Consider the following 23,556-nt stretch of genomic DNA (forward strand, 5'->3'; position numbering starts at 1 on the left):
GCATTTGCTTACAAAATCTACTGACTTACTAGTTACAGACTAAGGCCCTGTATCCTTGGCCATCTATTTTTTTCACAGTGCCTGATACCAGCCTCCTGAAATTCAGAGCACTGTGCTCATAGTACTCCTGGTATGTTCAGACTAGCAATTCTGAAGTTATTTTAACAAGCTTTCAGTTGTAATGCAAGGATAATGTTATACCAGCAAGTAGCTTGCATGGTTGCCTTTAGAATAATTTTAAAACTTGCAGTAACAATCTCCTTTTGGAACGTGTGTCTTTTTGTTTTCTCCAAATTATAAGTGTTCTCTGCTGCATATTTAGGATACTAGTTTAAGGTCATTGGAGGTTTTTATTTGGCTTGATTTCTTTGCTTTTGCTTTAAAAAAAACCCAAGAGGGCTTCTGTTACTGGCTTGTGTTGCTTTTCTGATTAAAAGCTTTCCATTATGTGAGAGAAAAAAGTATTGCAGATGCCCGGGCTAGATTCATCTAATCTCCTAGGAAAAATCACTCCATAGCTGTATCCTGAAGAGAAAGAATGCTTTGCTGAGGCTGGGATCACATGCTCTGTACTGCCAGTGTCCTAATCCAAGGCAAACTGAAATGTTTCATAGCATCTATAAAAGACATCACAGTGCTTGGGGCAATGGGGCATCCAGCCAATGCCTCTAGAATCACTTTTTCTACCGCAATCTCTTTGTGTTAGAATAAAAGCATTTCCATTTTTTAGAGGGATATGGCAATATTTTCAGAGATGTCCTTGTTAACTTTACTTTTGAAAAATTAGCTTCAAGCAGAAGCAGTAAGCCCACCAACACTATTCCCTTAAATGCTGCCACATATTTGTAGTGTTCGGGACACATCCTGAACAGCTCAGCTGCCTTGTCACATCAAATGATTGGAAGGCATTTTGACATCATTTAGCCTCTGACCTTAAATTTCACTCTCAATAAGCAGAAACCAAAACATACCCCACAAACCACTGAGAAAATAGAAACTGCGACTGTGTCATTCCAAAATGAATCCCTATCACTACAGATGAGACATTTCCCTGCTTTCACACAATAGATGCTTTTATTTATTACTATCAAGACTGGAGCCAAATCAAACAATCCCTCTTTGTATACAGATACTTCTTTTAATTTGTTAGTGAGTTGATCCTTTTAAAATTGCTAATTAGCTGAGCTGTTACTAATGTGACTCAAATAACTGGAAAATCTCATAGTCTTATGATCACAGGGCTATTCAACTGACTGGTCCACAAGTACCACTCATTCACCTTGTAAGCAAAGCAGTGTTTAGCCCCGAAAGAAAAAAACAAAGTAATACATACTGTTCAAATTGGCAATAAGAGGAGTGTTCTTAGTATAGCATTTTAACACTTCCCACACTTGATTAAATGTTCAATTAATTTCTTTAGCAAAAAAAAAACCCAAACTTGCAAAAGTAATAGATAATTTTTAAGCAGAGGAGACTTTTTTAATTTCCAAGGTTCTTGGGAGATATTGAAACATCTTACTTGCAGTGGAGTTGCAACTGTAGAACACACATCCTCATCCATGTTTTGTGTACCTTTTGTTACACTTTAAAGCCCTTCAGTTCCCTGGTGTCATCAGCACACCTATGTTTTCAGCATGTAGACAATGTTATTAAATCTAGGTTCACATTATGTATCATCTGTGGTAATTTACAAATAAATCATGGCATACTTTGCTCAAACCACTTCTCCCGTGTATGTTAAATCTCAAGCATTTTTTGGAAGGCTTATGTGAAAAAAAATGATATAGTTCCTTCTCCTTTTACTTCCCTTTCCCTCCTCTGGAGAAACAGACCAAACCATTCATCCTACTTTAGCTGCCAGCTGGGGAGCAGGGATTTACGGGAATTCTTTCTTGCCCGTAAGTCAATTTGTTGTTTCATCCAAGTCAGCTGAGTTCAGCTTAAATTACCACATCTGGAGTTGGTAGCAACTGGCATTTAGCAAACACTTTTTCCTTGAATCCAGACCTTCTTTCAGTAGCAACAGTTGGAATTTGATTGTTTTCTGAAGATGCCATCTGCTGAGAAGAGCTATCGAATTGGAACAAAGAGCAATGGGAAAAAAATGACATTCAAGTTCGGCTCAGTGGAAAATTATAGCTTCATACGTACTACCACTAGTGTATAACTTAAATTGTTTATTCAATCAGATGATAAGTGTACATGATACAAAGTGTGTGCTGAAGGTGAAAAAAGTCACTCTTGGTTAGGTGAAAAATATTGCCAGAATTTCTTTTATTTGTGCAAACCTGAGGTATGTTGTAAAAACTGTGTCCATATCAGATTTGCTAGTCTAAGCAATATATCTTTATAAGTATTCTCAGTCTTCTCAGCCTTATCAAACTCTCGAGTCTTACTTTTTATTATGTTTGCAAAAGATATCCTTATTGAATTTACTACAATGTTACTTTACTGATTCTCAGTTTTATACTTTGCCAAATACTTGGAAAAGAAACCCCCAAGCATGCATTTTACGTAAGGCATCTCCTGCCTTACGTAACAATATGTAGAACAATAAAATGGTATATCCAGAAAGGCAGCTGGTAACCTGTAATCTATGGTGTTCAGATTTTAATTCTGCTCTGGTCTGGAAGCAGGACAGCTTTAAAAATTAAATGCTATGTTTAAGCACTGCTCTCCAGAAGACATTGTTAGCAGAAACACAACAGTCCTTAAGTAAAAATGTTACAGACAGTCAAGTAGGAACAAGCCTGTATCCATCAACACAGTCTAATCATAAGTTATGTTTCAAATAGGAAATATAATTGGTAGATACATCGTTGCAGAGTTTGCCTATGGTTAGAAACAGGAATGAGAGGGCAACTGTGCAAACATTAATACTTAAATGTGCTGTTGGTGCAAACGCTTTCAGATTTTAGTCCACAAATCTTATTTTTGTAAGACTCCATACCAACGGATTCATCAAAATGAAAGTAGAAAAAACTCTAACTTAGAAGTCTCTTCTGCAAGTATTACTAATAATTTATTTTACAACAGAAAGTGATGAATTTTGATGTTGGGGCCATATTCCACTGCAGGCTACTTTTTTTTTCTTTTTTTGTATTTGCAGTAGGTTTCCACTGCAAATCACAGAATTAGCTGAACAGTCTTTTCATCAGGTACCACATTATGACTGTTTGAACAGACACTACTTGCAAAAAACCTCAAAAACCTTCATCTGTTTTTTTGGTAATGACAAGGAATTCATTATTGTGGCTTGGTTACCTGAGCATGGTAGTCTTACTACAAGCATGCATTTCAGTAATTGCTTAAATGTGAGTCAGTCAAGAAAGACCTCATACATAAACAGATTTTAGCTAATAAAAGAGTTTAAAGGATCATATGTCACGGTTTAGAGATATAAATGATCATAAAAATAAATGTTGAACAGTACAAAGTTTATTATATTGGCAGAACTATTAAAATATTACTTTTATTTCCATAAATATTAAATTACAGAACTGTTCAACATGTAGATAGATGTTCACTATTAACATAGAGACACTAGAAAGCAAAAATTTTGATATTTTATTTGCTTTTTTTCTTTTTTTTGAGAGAACCTACAATGAAACCTTTATAAAAAATTGTCTGAATTGGAATAAAAAATTTCCCAAAATAGTTTTGTTCTAAATTGACATCATACATTTGCAGTCAGACTTCCTATTTCTGTAATAAGCTGATACGATTGCTGAATTCTGGAAGTAATTTTGAATACAAGGTTTTGGAATTTTAATAAAGCATTTTTTAAGCTTGGTTGCTAAGTGGACATACTTCAGATTACAAATGAACTCAGCTGACACCTCATTCTTGAGAAGGAAAGCTGTTGCCCAAGTAATTCATTAATATGATTACATGAACTGAAAACGAAAAGCATGACCAGAAAATCCAACAGGAATTCCTGTGAGAATACTCCCGTAAGATATATCAGTAGATAAATAGGCCACGAAGCAAGAAATAGCAGCATTATTTTAGGAAATTAGACATCTTTCTGTAACACAGTGTCTTTAGCAATTGTTGAGCCTCTTGAGAAAAAACCTGAAGGATTTGTATTAACCCACTGGTGTAATTAGCTCAGTTCTCCATGTGGATGTGTGAGACTTACTAAAAAGCACAGAAAAAATGAATGTACATGCAGTAGGATTTCAGCAGGCCCTCTCCTGATGTTATCGATGCCCCAGGGCAATAAAACTCAGGATTAGTAGTCATAGAGGCTGCTGAGGCTTCACAAGGTGAGACTTTGGTTTTATAAAACTTTGTGGTTTTACATTAACACAGTACTTGAAACGTTTCAAATCCACAAAGTTTAGGTTTTGGGGGACTCAGTCTACAGTTGCAGAGTGAGGTAGGCATTGCAGTGGCTTGCAGGTGGTATGAAATCGGAGAGGTGAAACAAAAGGAATTGGACACGTAACATGAAGGCTGAGGTATTTTGTATGCTTTTAATGTGGTGGGGTTTTATTTTTAACAGGAGAACTGTAAACTTTAAAAAAGTAAATGAGATGCAAGAGAGTTGGCAAGCATGGTTTGTATTTTAAAATATAAATGAGAAATAAAAATGAATTCCTGGTAGTTTAAAGTAAGATGAAAGAAGAAACAAGTTCAAAGACAAAGGTACCTGAAACAGAGAAAAGAAACTCCGACAGGTCAGCTGAGGAGCATTACCTTGCAGAGGAAAACTAATGCAGAAAATTTTGTGACCATACTATGTTCCCACTGGTCATTTCAGTGCCTTTTTGAAAACATGCCACCTTCCTGCTGCTCAGACAGGACTGATGTCTCAAATATCCTCAGGAAGAGCACAAATTGGTATTTCAAATACAATAGATAATGCATATCTCAGAGCTTTTGTTTAGAGTTCCATGTCTTTATGGAGTGGAGCACTGTAACAGGCATTCTTGACTAATTCTTTTGACTAATCCTCTTTTTGTAACACTGACCATTGAGTACAATTGCATCTGGGTGGAAGATGATGCTCAGTAGGGATACATGCTTGTGCTGGAATTCAGGTGTCTAGTTGTTATGACTGTCCTTTAGAGAAGGCAGAAGAATGAATGTGCATCTAAAACTCTGATGGATGCAAGCTGGAAGTCTGAAAATATATGTGAAGATAACCCCACGCCTTTCTTTAAATAGTCATCTTATTCAAGGAAATAGACACTTGGGAAAGAGGTTGCTGTTACTACCTGAAAGAAATACAGTATTCAATGAAAGAAGTTTGATGTGGTAGTGTTTGTTTTACCTTTAGCAGATCAGGCATTTAATAAAGTAAACTAATCTGAATATGTGAAACACTTATCAGGTCTAGAAACAAATGAGATTCATAATATCTACTGTAAGTTCGAGATTAAATTTTAACATTTTTCTAAACAGAAGTTATGTGAAAACAGTGGATAAAAATCAGTTTCTTAAATTTCTGTTTCTGATGCATGGTTAGTAAAACTATTATTTCTGTTTCTCTTTGCTGTGTGGTCTTGGATGGAGGTTACAATGCTGCCACAGGAATCATCTTCCTCTCTTGCTGTGTGTCATTCCCCTCTGTCTCCTTCACTAGGTCCTTTTGATCTACATCATGTTTCTAAGAGTCAGCATTTTTTTTTGCCTTTTTGTACATCTAGTAAAAATATTTGCATGCCTTTGTTTCCTCCCTTTTCCATTTCCCTAGTGTGTATTTATGCAAACACTCCTGACAGTCCTGACTTATTTTGCTTATGTCCTTTTTCACTCTGTGCTTGTATTCTCTCCTATATTTGTTTAACAAATTATCTCCTTCTCTTGTTACAGCTTTGTTTTCTCTTCTGTTTCTCCTCAAAAAGACATTCCTGTTAGATGTGAGCCTTTAAAAGGAGCAAAAAGAAACCTGGAAGCAAAAGTATTCAACTTTAATGTTTGATGAAGAATAGTGTTCAGTTTAATTCAAATTTCCCACAAATAACAGTGATCTAATTCATGAGTTTATTTGTCATTCAGATGTCATTGGTTGAACATATCTCTCTGTTCTCACCTTACTTTGTATCTGAAATTAGGTTTTTAATTCAGGAGTTCGTATATGTCTTCTTAAACCACAAGTTCCCCCATCCCTGCCCCTTCACTTCCCACACACACTTTCTGTCTGAATTATGGCTCTGCTGGTTGGAGTACTATTTGTAGTGCTCTCTCCTTCTCTCTCCATCAGTCTAAAGAAAAAATCCAGTACCTGGTTTATTTTAGCTTTATGGATCACTTATGGAAAGATAAAAAATAAAATATCTACTGATTGACTGTGTTGCATGAAGAATAACAGTGGTGGAGCTCTTGTTATGACAGCCTAAAGACATAATCAAGACATATTTTGTTGGTGGAAGCAGTATCTTTTATTAGACTAGCTTGTATCACTGGCAAAATTAGACAAGTTTTTGAGCATGTGAGTCCTTCTTCAGGTCTGAAATAGAAGCAGAAGCCTTCAAAGCTATGTACAAGTTGAGCACATTCTCTTATAGTTATCACATTAGCTGTGCCTCAGACCATCTCAAAGGGAAAGTAGCTGAGGTTTTTAAAGGAAGGAGAATGTTAGAGGAAGGAACAGAGAGAGGAAGAGGAGTCTGAGGAAGAGTGACATCAAGGGCATGGGGGGAGATTTTAATCTCACAAAAGCACTGTCTGTGAATTCATGGGTTTTGTTATCCAGCAAATTTGTGAAAGCAGCCAAGTTTTTGTTTGGAAAGTGTTACAGGATTCCTTGAGGCTCCAGCCTAAGATATTCAAAATGCAGTGATTATTTTCTGAGAAATACTCTTTCCCTGATAACTGGGAAACTTCTGTCCTTTACAGCTTGTGTATGTTCATTCCTTTTGGTGCCCAACAGTTGCTTAGTTTTACCTGCATAGTTACCCTAAGAGCACTCAATGCACCTGATGAAAGGTATTATATCCCCAGAAGTACAGGCACAGGAGTTGATTGTTCTGTGTAAAGGCATATTTATTGTGCTGGTTGTGGAGAGATGCTGGTTAAGTTTTGTACTTGTGAAGGGCCTAAATACATGTACTTTGTTTTGGCCACAGGCAACTTGCCTCTCATAGTGGGTTTAGTGAGGCTGAGGCCAGCGTAATTAGAAGGGTGGTTCTGGATAATCCGATTTCAAAACAGGATTGTATTCTGATAAATCTTTCAATGCTTGTATGTGTTTTGCAGTACATGAAATTGCAAGTGGGAAGAATGTGCAAGGACTTGATGATCTGCTATCTCTATAGCATTTCGACATTGTACATATCCAACAGTTTGTTTTGTTTTTCTACTTGTAGCAGTCAGTCGGATAAAATATATTAATACATAGAAACAAAAAGAATATGCCCTTGCCTTTTAAAAAAACAGGTCCTAACAGCAAGAAAATAGAATAAATGATGCTAAGATTAGCTTTTATACAGTGTGCGTCACCATGTGTCAAGTATGTTGATTGCACTCTGGTTAAAACAACATTTATGCAACAGTCTGAATCACTCTGTGGGGGAGGATTTGCTACTAGTAGTATTCCATTTAACCTTCTCCCTAAATCTTCCTGTTCGGTTAGGAGCCCAGCATGATGATAAGTGTATGAGCATTGTTGATATTTGTTAACCTCATCTTCATCAACCTTTTTCACTTCTGCTACCAATGGTCCTTCTTGGTGACTTCTGGCAATGCTGACATAGAGTGTCAATACTATCTAAGTGAACAGCCTACACTGTCCTCTTCACTGTAGGCCACCCAATCTGTGTCTAAATAACCAGACAACTGTATATACTACTTTGTCCTTTTCCAAGAAATGCCTCCTCTATTTGGGTAATGATCTGTAATCCACTTCTCTCTCTGGTTTCTTGTAAAGCTGTCGCATGATATCTTCTCTTTCAGCCAAATGTTTTCCTCAAATTCTTGTTCCCTGATGCTCCAGATGTATATTCGGCCCTTACATGACCAAGTTTTCCACAAGAGTGAAGTCTTTAGAGTTTCATCAAGTACATAGTAGAGGTGGGTAATTTGCCTTTGTGGTGCTTGTAACATCACTATTACACTGATTAATATTAGGAATATTGTTTAGTGTTAAAGCTTGGAAGATGTACTGAAGTGGTGCTATGAGCACTCGTAATTCTTCAGAATTTGGAGAAGACAGTGATTTGTAGGAGAACTTCCACAAAGCTGTCATATTCCTTAGTGGGACACAAGAGAAAATAGCTGGTAGTTATTTTGAAAATGGCAGTGAAACTGATCTCACCATGTTATATTTGAGAAAATTCTCTCAGCAGCCTCTGGTTGCTGATCCTGGAAGTTTCCAGTTTGGGCAGCACTTTTTCGGAGGCTTGTTTGGTTAAAAAGAGTGGTAACATCAAGGCAAACTGTGGATTTTGAGAAGATAAAAATGACACTTTTCCATGGGAAAATAAAATAATAGTAAAAAGTAGCATGGGGAGTTGCAGCAGTTTTTGAGCTCTAGTGCTTCCTCGCCTTGAAGTTGTTTCACTTTCTACTTCTCACGATAAGCCAGACACATCCAAAGCAATTCAAACTGTGGAATTTTTTTATCTCCAGCTAGAAAACGATATGTTCCCAAAAAGTCTTTCCTTTTTTTTTTTTTTTTTTTCATCCTATAAAAACATAAGGAACATGGAAAAGCCTCCGGTATTTAGTAATGGTATTGTAGTATACTGGTATTCTCAGCATTTAGAGAATACTCATTTAAGAATAGAAGCTCTTGTGACCTGTACTTTATAGTCTGATTTCAAAATATTGAGCAGATATGTTTTATTTTAAAACTACACCTTCTTTTGTGACAAAAATTCTCACAGTATTTTCTCTAATTTTCATCTGGCTCTACCAGAATCATTCCATTCTTTCCAAGTAGAGACATAGATTGTGGAAATCCATTTGTAAAGCTAATGATGTGTGTTTGATACAGCATGTAACACGAGATAAATTCTTAGTGCTTTTTGGAAGACAAATTCTCTGGAAACAAGCAGCAACCAAGAATACACCTGAAGAGGCTCTCTCAGGGTGACACCTTTGAGGGTCCTCTCCTCCTCATGCAGGACTCTGAGCTCAGAACCTGGGCTGATGCTGTGGGGGATTGCTCATATATCAGCCAGACCCCAGTCTCTACAGAGATGCCAGATCTCGTGGAATTTACAGTGTTATGTGGTTACACTCATGGAATTTGCAATGTTATGTGGTTACACTCTGTGCAGAACACAGGCCTGACCTCTCCTGTCCAGCACACTCAGGCACAGCCATTTGGTTGTGTGGGAAGTGCAGCTGCCCCACACAGTTTGTCTGTCTCAGACTGCACTAGCCCTCGGTAACCACCATGCCCAAAAGCTTGGAGGTGGCCCTTCCCACGGCAGCACAGGGATGTTTCTGCCAAGGGTTTGACTGGGAGTGGAGGAACAGCTTCCCCTGCAAGACGTGGCACGCAGTAGTCACTGGCCTCAGAGCACTGCTGCACCGGTGAGGCTTCATCTCTCATGGGTGTGATGAAATGGCTGGTATGGCTACATTGCCCAGTGACTCAGCCTCTCTGACAACCCCGGGCTGATTCATGCAGCTGTACTGATGTTTTTTATCTGGGCTTATGGGTTGAAAATACTCAGTAGGGAAAATAAAACAGAATGTAGACATTTTTAATGCTATCATACAGCTTGTAAAAGCTGATGTTGTCACTTAGAACTCTTGTAATATACAAATACAAATATTTGACTGAAGAAACATTTCAGTTATTTTGAAAATAATTTATCTAACATATCATTTAAATTAGCAAAAAATGACATATTCTCTTTGCTTAGGATTTTTGTTCTTCCAGGCTCTGAAATCATGATTCAAAATATGTCTGTGTGATTATATCCTACCTGAGATATAAAAAGATGGTTTAATTCTAGATGACCCATGTAAGGTTATAAAATATTCAGATTTGTCATCTGGAAAAGAACTTTTTTCCCATGTTTAGAAAACAAGAGAAAACATGCAGTTTTGTTATTAGCTGAGAGTACTATGCAATTCTTCTCCAATAAAGCAACAGTTAAAAAGTTATTTTCCATTAAAGTACAATTTACACTAGCACTTCCCATTTTTTACAAGAGGGAACTGATAATAAGTCTTAATTAGAAAATGAAGTATTAATCATCAATGTTTAAAGATATGTTGTACGTTATAGATGGATAATGTACAACATAACAAACAAGGGAAGATTTATTCACTATTTCATTTTTTTGTGTTTGCAGCTGTGGACTGCACATATTCAAATGTGGGTGAAACAAACTGTAAAACATCATTGGTGACAACATGACAGGGAAGGTTTCCACCACAGAAACAAATTTTTTGAATATTCTTAGACCCAGTTTAACTTTTGTTCGTGGAATGAGGATGTAGACAGCATAAAACTCTAATGTACCATTTCTGGTTTATGTAGCTATGTTCAGTTTATTTAGCAGAGGTTCATTTATTTCAAATCAGCAGGAATCTTAGCAGTTGCATTTAGTATATGTGGCTCAGAATAATTTCTTTAAAGGCAGAAATCCTGAAGTGCACTGCATCAACCCAACATCGTGAACTGATTACCTGAAGAACACAAGGCTTTCAGGTCTTTAAAGACATAGTAAGCCAAGGAAAACTAATTTGATCAGTGTGCTTTAGGGGAAACTGATGACTCAGTACTTGACTTACAGCAAGTAAGTACCATGTATCAGCCTGTACACATGTGTGCAAGTCCTCCACTCTGCCTTTTTAATCAAGCAAGTCTGTATTGCCTGCACAAAACAGTATTACTGCTAGGTACCTCAGTCATGGTGTTTTGAGGTGCTTTAACAACTTCTGCGTGCACAGCTTAAAGTCTGTTGCAACACAAAGTCTTCTGGGTACTTACCCAGTCACCCTACTCTCAAACATCTCAGACATATGACTGAATAAATACAACCAATACCTTTTTATCTGACATCTGATTTTCCAAAGACTAGGAAATCGGCTTCTGTGTGTCTGACAAGTGGGAAGTTCTTGCCTTCACATTTACAACCTGGCAAAGAAAGTCAAACAGATTAACTCTCTTGTCAAGGACGCACCAGAAGACAGTGAGGTAGCTGCGAAAAGCTATTTTCTGCTATTGAGTCCCTGCTCCTTAACCCCTGGATCAGACAAATGAACGCAGACAGAAGCCTGACCTGAAAATAGCAAATTTTCAGTTAAGATCGCTAATGAGGATTTTAATTAGTTGAGTAAGCCAGCATCAATACAATCAGTAAACCAAGCTCCATGACCTAGCAGCCTACTTCTTTCTGAAGGAAACTGTACTGTAGAAAAGTGGATATCAGGCCTTTCTCAGCCATTTTTTACCATTTATTGGCACAAGTCTAGTTTTATTAAGTTGTATTTGAATTAATTTTAAATTACATGGTCATACTTGGTTACAACAACAGTCGGGAATGTTTTTTAGCTGAAAGTTTGTAAATATGCAGCAATATAGTGAGCTTCGGAACTTGCAAATAGCTTAGGATGACTGTGTGCATTATAAACAATAGGCTTGCAAAAATCACCAATAATCACAAGTGCAATACCTTGTGCAAAAGCTTCCACATCCCTCAGGGCTTATAAACAAAACTGGGTGAAAGGACAGATGAAGGCTGAAATACGGCTGCATAGAGAATAATGTGACAGCTTGCAATCATTAGAGCAACAGTAAGGAGGAATTAGCAAACCAAGAAGGGAATGGAAGGAGAAACAGGTAAAGAAGTTCCCTTGCAAGCTCCATAGGAAGGGAGGGGAATAGCTGGATAGAAAAGGAAATATGGAAGGGAGAAAAGAGTACTGCTTTGCTGGGCTCTGCTGGATGAGTTGCAAAATGTCCCTGTTATGTCTGCACTGAGAAAGCTGTACTAGCCTGAGAATACACTCCGTAAAATGGCCATAGGGCAGATCTAGTGCTGGTACAAAGAACTGTTTCAGCAGCAGGATTAATTGCTTTTCTCAACAACAGTGTCTGAACTTTTTTCTACATCTTATTTAAATCTTCCTTTTGAAAAAAGAGTCAGTACTATATTTGTAGTAGTGTAGTTCTTATTTATATTTTTTAATAATTTTATATATTTTACATTGTGCTTTAATTTGATAAAAGTAGAACAGGCTGCCCAGGGAAGTGGTTGAGTCTCCATCCCTGGAAGTATTTAAAAGACAATAGACATGGTGCTTAGGGACATGGTTTAATGGTGGACTTGACAGTGCTGGATCTTAAAGCTCTTTTCCAACCTAAATGGTTCAATCATTCCAATCATTCTATCATTCCTTCCTAAGGAGGAAAAGCTCCATATGAATCAAGTCTGCACAGAACTAAGTAAGGGAAACCTGCTTCTGGAGGTGATGTGTTAGTGAGGGCTGCAGGAGGCCTTTGCAGCTCTCCATTCCATTGGCAAATCTGGATGTCATAAGAGTGAATACAGACAGAAATATAGAACACCCTCAGGAATGACAAAGTAGAGCAAAATTGTCAGGCTAGGTCTGATAAATCTAAAGGTCTGGAATTAAATCAGAGCAAAAAGTCTATGGACTATTGACTTAGGTCAATAAAGATACAGATACCTTTTAAAACCTTTAAGCTGGTTTCTAGGTGCTGTTGGGAATGAGATGGTAATGAACAAGAGATACTACAAGCAATCAAAGACAAAAAAAAAATATAAATTAAATCCTCATGTCTTGGTTGGACTATTACGTGGCAATAGAGCAATGTCAATTTGTATAAACTACTCCCATTTATAGCAGATGAAAATGTGATTTTATTTTTACCTGGCATCAGTGATGTGCTGATAATTAAAATATATCACAACTTAAAATAATTTTCTAATTCAGTAACTTTTTTCCTATCCTTTTACCCCAGTTTAGAGTGAATGAAGGAAAAAAAAATTTAAATGCTCACCAATTAAAACTTTAGCCAAGTTCTGTGAAGGTTAATGTGAAGATTTTCATGTCTGAAACTTTTTACAGAAGCATGACTTTTCTGAAAAAGAAGTGGCAGTTTTAATGGTGTTTGTCAACTAGCCTATTTTGATGGTTCCACAGCCTTTCACTTTTCTGGTCATCCTTTCTTCCTAGAGCAAACTCAGATCTATTGGTTTTGATTTTTTTCAGCTTTGCAGGGCATTCCTATGAAATCACTAGCTCAGGTCTCAAATGGCTCTCTTTATTATATGGAGCACTATAAGGAACATTATAAGGAAGTTAAGCTACAGAAAGGAGGCCTGTACCATCCATCACTCATCTTTTCATTGAAAAAGACTAGATTTACCAATGCAATGGCAAGGCAGAGCTGCCTCTTGAAAATATATTGGATCAAATTTTCAGCTTCAGTAACTTCGTTGGTTTGATTTTTGGTCCATTTCTAATGTGCTCAGAAGTACTGTTTTTCAAACTGTGGTCTAATTCTTACCACACCCAGATAGGACTCAGCAGATTCTCTTTTTAAAAGTTAAAGACATTATATGAGAGCATTTGCATTTGAAAGACAATTTTTTTTTTTAAGGACAGTGGATCCTGTTTATTCCTAAAATTGAACTATCTTAAATTCCTTGAGTGTAAAGCTATAATGAAAGTTAAAAGGGGAGTAGCAGGTGCCAATTAAAATAATCAATCTGCATGGATACCAAATCTGCAATTATAATTTACAGGTTAAATAATCACACCACAGAAAATCTGAGAGCATAATAAAGAATTTATTAAAACTTAATTAGGACAAGTTATTAAAGCAAATCTTGAGGAGGAGAAGGAGGGGAAAAAGGATGCAATGAGAAGAAATCACTGTCCTGTTTTACAAAGTAAAGTCACTCTCAAGTGAATCTAGTTATGGTAATGAAATAGCAAAGAAAGGAAGAATAGGGGGGAAAAAAGCAAGGGAAAGAAATTGAAAAGAAGTAAACTCTTGGCATGTGAAGGGAGAAAGGAAACACACCCCAGGTATATGGCATTCTAAAATCTTTGTGTGTTTTCTGCTAGCATGGCTGTTGCAGAAAGGTTGGTACTGTTCTTCCACACCAGTTGCTGATTTCTTCCCTGGTTTCCTGGTTCTGCACTCTGAAATCTGTTAATTGCATTTCTCACTTTAAACTGTTCCATGTTTTTGGTTAAACCCTAACTTGAACCTTTTGATTCTGTAGTACTTTCTTCTTTAAAAAACCAAGAAGTAACTAATAAAAGAACAAACCTACCCAAACAAATACCCTTTTCATGCCTCATTATTGCAGTGAAAGGTTTGAAATGCAAGTAAAGAATAAACAGAGAAACTAAAAGTCCTGACAGAAAATAATTCAACACTGCTATTTTAGATCTCATGGGAGTTTTCCAGGTTTATTAATTTGAGAACCTGAGTACCTACAGCTGTCCTCCCTTGTCCTCCACGGGCACTGCTCAGCCATGCTGGCTCTGTCAGAGCTGAACATCACAAGCACATAGCTCACACTGCTTAAAGACCATCAGCCTCCAGTCTATCAATGCGAGAGCTACTTAATTAGGATTATTTATATTCTGGTAGGTGTCAGAATGTCAATATTCCTTTTCTGGCTGTAGGACGCTGAGTGTCTATCCCATTTTGCAGAAAGCTACTTGTGCCCACCTTCATATCCTCAGCACGGCTATTGCCTGGTCTACCCAGCTCTCTTCTTCAGCTGTACTCAAGCCACTGTCATTTATCCTGAGATATCCCTGCACCACAGAACTACTCTGGTGCCTGTGATCAGCCAGAGAGTTTCTCTGACAGTGCCTTGTAGTGCATTTGGGGTGAGAAATATATATTCTGGCCTTATTTCCCACAAAGAAGTAATTCCCAACTGATTATTTTCTGGTGATCATGTTTGTGCTACAGCCTAGTTCATTCTGCTAAAGCAATGTAGTAGAGCCATAGAACAAGTGAAAAACAGTGTGGCTTGACCCCATGGTATTGAAGCCACAAAGGTGACTCACTGTCACAAACCTTTGCCCTGTGTCCTGTTTCCAGGGACCTTATTTTGCAAAAGGACCCTGCCCTGAGCCATTAGCAGAAATGGATTGCCTGCACTATATTCAGGAGGCTGTGTTACCCCTACCTGATACATCTTCCCAGTCACATGAGAGACTGAGCTGCTGTCAGTTCACATCCTTTCTCTAACCTGGAATTTAACATTACAGTGCCATGGCTGTCAACAGGATGAAAAACATACAGTGCACAGTGCCCTGGGCTCCTGTCTGTGTGTCCCCCACATCCTACGTTGCTCCTGCATCCAATCCTGTGCTCTCCTTCATGGTCCCAGCTCCACCATTGCCAGCACAGCACTGTGCCTTGGAGAAGCATCCCCACATCTTGTCCTACACTGCCCAGGCAATTGCTGTCAGAATGTCCTCAAAAGCATAAAGGTCTGAGATTGGTTTTTTTCAGTGCTGCGTTTGTGTTGTACTGAGAAATATCTTTTCACATCCTTCTACATAGTGACAGAAGAGGCAGTGAGTGTACTGAATTATAGTTGCTTTTCTAGGTTCCCCAAATCTCATATTCCTTTTAGAAATATTCAGCAGTGTGAAAAAAGGACCTCTACTTGTATAAAAATGAAGGGGAATGAACAATCTTTCTATAATGCAGCAGATTGTCAGTCGAAAAATTAATGCAAAGCTGTGTCTTTAATATTATACGAAGGTTTAGAAAAGTCTGGATGATGCATTACAGACTGCGCAGCTCTAGAAATAGTATGTATTAAAATCTTATTGTTGAAATATCTAGGCATCATTCGGGTATGGGCTTAAAAAAATCTTGCCATAAAGCACTCCTCTTACCATAATTTTAAAGAGCTGAGACTTAGAAAGAGGTAGATAAATTGCTTTACATTGCACAGGTTATGTCTCAAATCCCCAAACATCAAAAGCACCTCTGGTGGCTTAGGGGTACTTGAGCTGGATGAAAATTCAGCCTTAACTTGAACATGGACCTTACAGGCAAAACTGGCTTAAACAAGAAAGGCAATGTAGCTGTAGCAAAGACTCATAGACTCAGACTCCTAGAATCACACAATAGTTTGGGTTGAAAGGGAACTTTAAAGATCATCTAGTCCTACCACCCAGCCATGGTCAGGGACATCTTCAACTGGATCAAGTTGCTTAGAGCCTTGTGCAGCCTGATCTTTGAGTGTTTCCAGGGACAGGGCTTTCTTTGATCTTCCTGTTCTGGATGACATACTCCAGCAACCCTTCTATTACTCTTTGTGCCCCTTGCCAAGTTCAGCTCCAGCTGCATCTTGGCCTTCCTGACCTTGTCCCCACAAAACTGGGCAGCAGCATCGCTGTACACTTACCAGGATACCTGTCCCTGCTTCCGCTGCCTGTGCATTTCCTTCTTGTCCTTTAGTTTGACCAACAGATCTTGATTCAGCCATTGCCTGATTTCTTACACCAGGGGAGTGAGAGCTGCTGCACACTTTGGAAAGTATCCTTAAAGATCTGCCAGCTCTATTCTGCTCCTCTTTCCCCAAGGACTGTTTCCCAGGAGAGTCCAATTGATTGACTAACTCTTTGAAGAGCTGGAAGTTTGCTTTCCTGAAGTTCAGGGGCCTAACTCTACTCCTTACCTGACCGATATCCCTTGGGATATGATCATCAGAGGCAGCCCAGTCTGCTTCCAATCTTGATGTCCCCAGTTTACTCAAACTGGTGAACATCAAATCCAGTATCACATCCCCCGTGGTAGGGCTGTCTGTTACCTGGCTTAGGATGTTGTCCTCCATGCATTTCAGGAGTCTCCTGGATTGCTTACAGCTCATATTGTTGCTTTCCCAGCAGATGTTGGAGTGGTTGAAGTCCCCCAGCAGGACAAGAGTCTGTGAGCACAGTGCCTTCTGTAGATGGAGCAAGAGGGCTTCATGATAGGCTCCCCTTGATGGCAGGTGGTCTGTAGCAGACACCAGCCACAAGGTTCCTTTTGTTTTCTCAGCCTCTGATTCTTACCCACAGGCTTTTAACCCATTCATGGCTGTTTTTCAGAAACAGCTCTTCACACTTTTTCCATTTCTTGATGTACAGGACAACCCCTTTGCCTCTCCTTTCTCACCTGTAGCCATCGGAGCTGCACTCCATTCATGGGATTCATCCCACCAAATTTCAGTAATGACAACTAGGTCATAGCTTTCTATCAGCACGGTGGCCTCCAACTACTCTTATTTGCTGGCCATGCTCTGTGAAGAGGCACTCAGCTGGGTTGTTAGACATGTAACCATCTTTCAGGAATATATCTTAACTCCTTTGAGGTATTTCACCAGTGTTTCTCTGCTGGCTCCTCTTACCTCAGGAGCTCCTGGCTCATCTCTGTAAAGCTTGAATTGTGTGCAGGGTACCCAGCACACCTCAGTGCAACAGGACCCTTGCTAGCACCATGTCCCTCTAACCTTGCATGTCATCCAACAACTTGTCAAGGCAAGCCTGATGTTATCCTCTGCCCCTTCAAGTCTTGTTTAAAACTCTGTCAATAAGGCATGCTAACTTGTAAGCAAAGACCCCCTTCCTCCTTTGGGACAGGTGAATCCCATGATGTCAGTATGGTGAAAATTAAACTGAAGTCAGTACTGAGGCTGAGATTATCCTTTTGCATGATGTTTACAGTGGAAGTATAATACATACAACATAAAGAGACAAGACTTGAAGAGAAGGGAAAGCAAAAAAGTAACTGAAATTCAGGAACAATTTCTTTGTGGTAGACTGTATTTCCAACAGACTCCCATCTGAAAGTTTAACTTGCTGGGTTTGGTTTCTAAGCACTTTGAGAGGTGTCCAAGTAAACTGTCATAAAACTGTCAAATATCAGCATCTCCTGTGTGTTGTTTCTCTTCCCTTTCTGCTTCATGCTTCAATCTGCCCTGAAGGCAGACTTATTATGTTCTGAGTTTTTTTTCCTTAAGTAAGACACAGCTTTCAGTGGTGTGTGGACCATATATAAAATCAGGTCAGCATTTGGTAGTGGGAATCTGTATATAATCTATGTAAAACCAGATTAATCTCTATAAAATAAATCTCTATAAAAGTAGAAATTAAGCAGGTTTGTTCCTGCATTTAACCTTTAAAATGTGACTTTGAATAGTTTTATGTGGTGAGCATTTACTGCTGGCTCAGATACTGTAAACTTTCACTTGCCTTTCTTTAGACTGATAATCAACAGCACTTCCCAGTGCACATGCACCAAGCTCTTCTTATAGACTCTCAGGGCATCCAAGGCATACTGGAAAATTTGTCAGTGTTAGAGTGTTCAGCAAGGACTCTTTGAGGAGCCACCAAAAGTCATTCAGTGCTGCAATATGTAGCTGTGTTTATATACATTTTATGACTCTCTTTTGGATTCAGCTGTGCTCATTTGGTTTCTGTGTAACACCACGTAGGGGTGGCAGTTCACAGGAATTTCAGTATGATCAAGAGCTTGACCTGTGTTGATGGACTTTGCTGGAACCTTGCTCAGTCCATATTACTAGGAAATGAGGGGAACCAGCAAAAAGAGCAGGGGGAAACAAAAGGCCACCTCTTAAAATCAAGTCACAAATGAACAAATTTGGTCCACTTTCCTGAGATGTCTGACACATCAGAGAGCACCAGCCCTTTCACTCCAGATGTGGTGGTAGGACTGTGCCACTGAGGAGAGTAACAGAACAGTGACAGATTCACTCAGCCTGTACAAAAAAACCCGAGCTCTCTGAGACAAATATTGGACTGTTTATTCTGTTTTTAATATTGTCCATTGGAAATTAAGTAAAAAAAAAACCAACGCAGAAAGACTTAGGAGTAATGACCACATTGTTTGTAAATTAAAAAAAAGGAAAAGTTGGATAAATCTTCATGTAATCTTAATTACAAATCTTGGTATATTGATGTGTGAATGTACATCAACACATTTCACCCCTAACCTAAAACAAGTCACTTCGAGAATATGCATGGCTGAAGAAGGCTGGAATAGTTCCAGTAAAGCCAGCATGGCTTTTAGCAATATTTATGCTGCTTATTTGCAGGTTGCATCCAATACTATGGTGCTTACTAAACTAGATACTTCATGTAGTCAGCTCATGAAATGTCTTAAAAAGAAATAGTTTCTTGGATTCTTTTCTCTGTCCCACACTCCCACAGTTTAAACCTGTTTTGGCAGTCATTTACTATATGACTAGTCCCCAGACAGCAACTAGATTGCTTGTGAAGCTGTTTGTAAAAGTAAATGTTTTCTACTTTCAAAGTCAAAATGTTTACCTAGTTTATCTTGATAAACTGTAGGAGGACAACTTAGTATAACAGAGGAGAGGGGATAAAATCACAGCCACATTTCTTCTTCCCTGATCCTCTCCTGGGCAGTTCCATCTTATTTAGTTTCTAATGTCCCGTGTTTTGGAGAAATAAATGTGCTCATCTGATTATCTTGGGTTAACATTTTATTGTGGAAGAAAATAATTACTGTTTGTTGAATAAACATCTTCATTCTTTTTTTTCTGGAGAGTTTTTATCTCCTCATTTCTCATTCCATCCTGCTTCCAAGACCTCCAAAAGATGATGTTTACAGCAACACTTGAGGCTGGTCAGACCCTGTGGTGGCCCAGTGATCTCTGAAAGTTTGTTGTACAGTCAAATTCTTACCTGCAACAAGAATCAGATTATATAGATTACTGAATAAACCTTTCTCTCCAGAAGGCCTCAAAGCTCTAAGAAAGAACATTTCTCTGGGACTGAAATACCCATGAAGTCTGGTAATCTGCAGTGTCCCAAAAAAGCAGAAACACCTTAGTGATTTGCAGGTCTCAATTCAATATTTAGTATATCTGGGATTTGATCTAATAGTTACAATGAGTATTAGGAATAAATCTTCCTCACTGACCTCTGTTGCTAAATAGGAGCCGATATGAAATCGGGGCTGATGTGCTCAGGGCAGCCAAGGCCATCCAGAAGGTGACGAGGTACATTTTGGGTCAACTGGAACTGTTTCAGCTTCAGTAACTTCCTCCTCAGATGCATCAGGTCCAAACAGTCCTGCCTAAGGGTATGTCCCACAGGAGGAAGGGGCAAGGCTCATGCAGTGCAAGGATATAAGGTGGTTCTATGGGAAATGACCCAAGTGCCACCACACTGTCAGCTGAGCCTAGCAAGCAACCCAGCAGAGCTCAGAAACTGCACAGCTGGGAAACGAGGATATGAATGGAAAGTGGGAATGCTGTCAAGTCTGCTACGACGAAACATATTCTGGAGAGTGAATAGTTGAGATATGTGGAGGGAGGTCAGTAGGCCAATATAAATCTCTTTGCTGTCTGGATTTGTAGCAAGCACTACAACTAATACAGGTGCTCTACCGGAGAGAAAAATAAACAAAATGAAAAAAGGAATATGAAATCTGCATGCTCTTCTCCTCTTGGTACCTTTTGCTGACAACTGCTTGCAGATACCCTGCCTGCTCTGTACATATGATTCAGTTGCAGTTATTAATGGTAGGAGTTAATTCAGAGTACCTTAATATATCAAGAGAATTACTGGCAGTAGATGGATATCATAAGCTGAGATAAAGGCAAGAATGGCTTGGTATTCCACTAAGTGGGCAGAGCTAGGGGATTGCTGCAGAACGCAATTAAAGCAGAATTGAATTCAACAGAATGGTATGAAAAAATAACAGATATATATAGAGAACAAAGGTCATGGCTGTCCATGTACGGACATCATATTGGCAGGAGGTCAACAAGCAACTGATTTGACCTAAGCACTATATTTTCCAAAGAGTGTCTATAAATAGTTCACTACCAAATAGCAGAGGGACTTAGATTATTTCACAAGTTTTATCTGAAAAGAAGATAAAGAAGAAAAAAGGAGAGTATGAGGATGAAGAACTGCTCAAACATTCAAGCAGAACAATTTTTTTCTTTTCCATAAAATAGATAATTTATTATCTATTAGCTATGATTAGCTTGTTTATTATTTATCCTTAATGTGAACTTCTGAAGAGGATGTTCTTGATCCTTTTCATTCATGCTGTTATATATTGGAATCAGCCAAGATGAGAAAAATCTGTCTGCTCCTGCAGGCACTAAGGCAATCCTGTAACGAAAGAGGAATATTTGAACTTTAGCCTCGTCCTCATCTGAATTTGCAGTAGGCTGTTGTACAGCATTATTCAGAACATGTAGCTGACACTTTTCACTGGAGTTAAGCCTATGCTTCTCAGGACTTTTGCTATGGGCAAGAATATACACACACATCGTTCTGGTTCTACTGCTCCGAGCAGAAGGTCCCAAATCAGGCTCCTTCTTTCCTGAGAGCATCAAGCTGAGTTCTCCCTCTTGTGGAGTCAAATGTAACTCCATTGGAAATTTTAAATTCTGTTTCCTTGACCACAGACTCTCTGAGACAGACAGGACCTAACTCCTAAGAGAAAAGTAAATTTAGTTTGCAGATTTCCTTATGTGATATGGGCAACAGCAATGGGTAATTGAAATATGGTAATATCACCATAAAGAGCTTATTTTGACCTGAACACACACTGTGCATTGCAACCATTCAGAAATTCTTTTGAACTCTTATAGAAGCATATGAGGCATCTTGTTCAGTGGATTGTCCTTGAACTTATGATCATTTGGCTTCCTTCTGTTTCTAAATGACTCTTTACTCTTCTATATAGAGGAAGGATGGAAGGATTTATTACAGTTGTAAAACAGTGCTTACTCCTTTCTTTTTTTCCTTTTTTTTTTTTTCCTAGTATCTGCATCTAGGTAGAGTGTTCTTAAACATCACCAAGAGGGTTTTCTTCCAGTGTAAACTCTTTTTGCCTTCCCTCCCTCCAGCAGGTGTGGCTCGCAGTTGTTTTTGGCTCTGTGAAATGAACATTTCTGAGCATTATGCAAATATATTGCTACATTGACCTCTTTGTATGTTGAACGGTATTCAGTTCTGTCACTTGATAGGCAGCACATTTTGGGTGAACAACTGTTTAAACACCTACTAATTTCTACTGTGGTTTTCTTATTGAATTGTAGCATGAACCAATTCATTCTCATTTATTCTTCACAAGAAGATCATTTGCTTTAATGTTGACCTCTCCTGTTTCAAATCCATGGTCATGTAACCAAAATTCCACTCCAGTCCTTTGACTCTAATACTGACCTTTCGAAGTAGCTAATAGCCAGACCTTTCAGTAGCTCATCTTTCATGTTTTTTAGTGACATCCATTACATTAAATGTGTGTTCCTAAAGAAGTATTTATAATTTTTTGTAGTAAATATCTAGGCTCTTGATGTAAAAGACAAAGAAATTAATTCTCCCCTTACTGTGTGGCATCATATTTAGGGTTGCATTTTATTTCCCGTATTCACTTATTTTTTGTCTTTTTAGAGCTGTTGAGCCACTTGCAAAATACACTTCACATAGTTTCTTGGCTGCCACTTCTCATAAGTAAAAAAATCAGTCCTGCAGAAGAAAATGGGAAGATTTGCAAAACTTGATAGCTTATCAGAACAGAGACTTGACAAAAGTAGTACTACAGATTGAAAGATTGTGCAATAATACTTCTAAAGCTCCTGTTACACAGTGAACATAAATTTCAAGGAAAGGTATTTAGGAAATGTCTTCAGTTTCAAGTCTCACGTGTACTGAAGGCACTTCATCCTGTAACAGAGCTGTGACCTGTCCCAGTGCCAGGTCTTGTGTCTCAGGTTGCTTCACATTTCAATATGCTCGTCCTACTTGACATATGAAAGCATTTCCTTACCTCTGTATCCAGGGAACACATAACTGCTCTAACAGCTCTTCAGGCTCATGCAAAGCCCAGACATCTTCAGACTTGCTATGGCTGATAGTCTTTCCTCTGTCAACAGCTTCTGTTTTCCTTTGCTGACACAGAAATTGAATCTGATACCAATTCCCTTCTCCTGTTTTTATTCAAAGAACTGTGATGCTTTGTAAAAAGCACTAATGGTATTTTCCTAATTCCTAAAGAAGAGCTAGTATTACCCTCAAGTACTGTATTACCCCAGTTTTTGCCCCTGAAAGACCCTTCCCCAGCTCTGCATATGGGCTATTTGCCAGGGTCTCTTGTCCCTGCAGCCTGCCAGGCTCCCGTTATTCTTTGCAGTGGAGCCTTCACCTCGATGGGTTGCGTCTTTCAGAGGCTTCCAGTGTGATCCATATGCAAGTCCCTTCCACCACAGACATGTCAGTAGGCAAACTAGATGTCCTATGTAACGTAAGGATGAGATACTTAGCCTGGGTGCTAAGACTTGTCTTTGAAAAAGTATAACTGTTTATTGTCTCACTGCATAATTGAGCATCTGTGAATAATGTAAAAAAAAGTGTTAACTTCTAGAGTAAGAAAGTGTTTGAATTGCTCATATGTCCCATCTGAGAGCAACTTGAAATTTTTCCTTCCATAAATGCTTATTTTATTGTGTGACAGAGAACACAAATAAGAGTTTTAGTGTCTCACTGCTCTCCTGGCAAAACAACTGGAGAGATGTAAGGCAGGGCAAATTTCTTTCACAGTACTATTTTTATGCTTTAAAACCACACAACTACAGCATTTGC

Source organism: Chiroxiphia lanceolata, chromosome 1 (genome assembly GCF_009829145.1).
Source record: "Chiroxiphia lanceolata isolate bChiLan1 chromosome 1, bChiLan1.pri, whole genome shotgun sequence".
Lineage (NCBI taxonomy): Eukaryota > Metazoa > Chordata > Aves > Passeriformes > Pipridae > Chiroxiphia > Chiroxiphia lanceolata.